This window comes from Gekko japonicus, unplaced genomic scaffold, assembly GCF_001447785.1.
Source record: "Gekko japonicus isolate JY-2015 unplaced genomic scaffold, Gekko_japonicus_V1.1 scaffold580, whole genome shotgun sequence".
NCBI lineage: Eukaryota > Metazoa > Chordata > Lepidosauria > Squamata > Gekkonidae > Gekko > Gekko japonicus.
This window is the reverse complement of record NW_015165845.1, coordinates 890,083-890,648: the sequence shown is the minus strand read 5'-3', so window position 1 is coordinate 890,648 and position 566 is coordinate 890,083.

Below are 566 nucleotides of genomic sequence, written 5' to 3'. Positions count from 1 at the left end.
TGCCCCCCCCCTCCCCCCCCCCCCCGGTAAGCAGCGTGTGCGGGCGCCTCTCTCGGCAGCAGCGCCGTCCGTAGCGGGCCTCTCGTCCGCTCTCCTCCCGCAGACGAGCCCGGCTGCCTGCCTTGTGATCTGCGGGGCTCCGATCGCCCAGCCCAGCCCCGCCTCTGCCTACCAAGCCCGCCGCTTGTTATCTGCAAGGCGAGCGGCGGAGGCAGCCGGCTTCGGAGCCCAGGGTTTCGCTTCCATTCCCCTTCCTCACCGCCCCCCCCCCTTCCCTTATCTGCAGGGCTCAGCTCTGCCTCCCGCCTTTGAGCGAAGGGAATTACACAGGTGGATCCCGGTGTCTGTCTGCCGCTGGCGCGCGCCCCTGTACGACAAAGAACTGACGGCAGGTGCCGAGGAGGAGGAGGAGGAGGGAGGGAGCAAAGGGAGCTCAAGTCCCCGGCACTACGCACGCCGCCGGGCTCCAGAGCTTCTTGCCCTTGCTGTCTCCCGGCCCCTCCAAAAGCCATGCTCAGCCGCCACCGCCCCCCCCCCCGGGCAACCCACGGCCTCACTGGCCACCC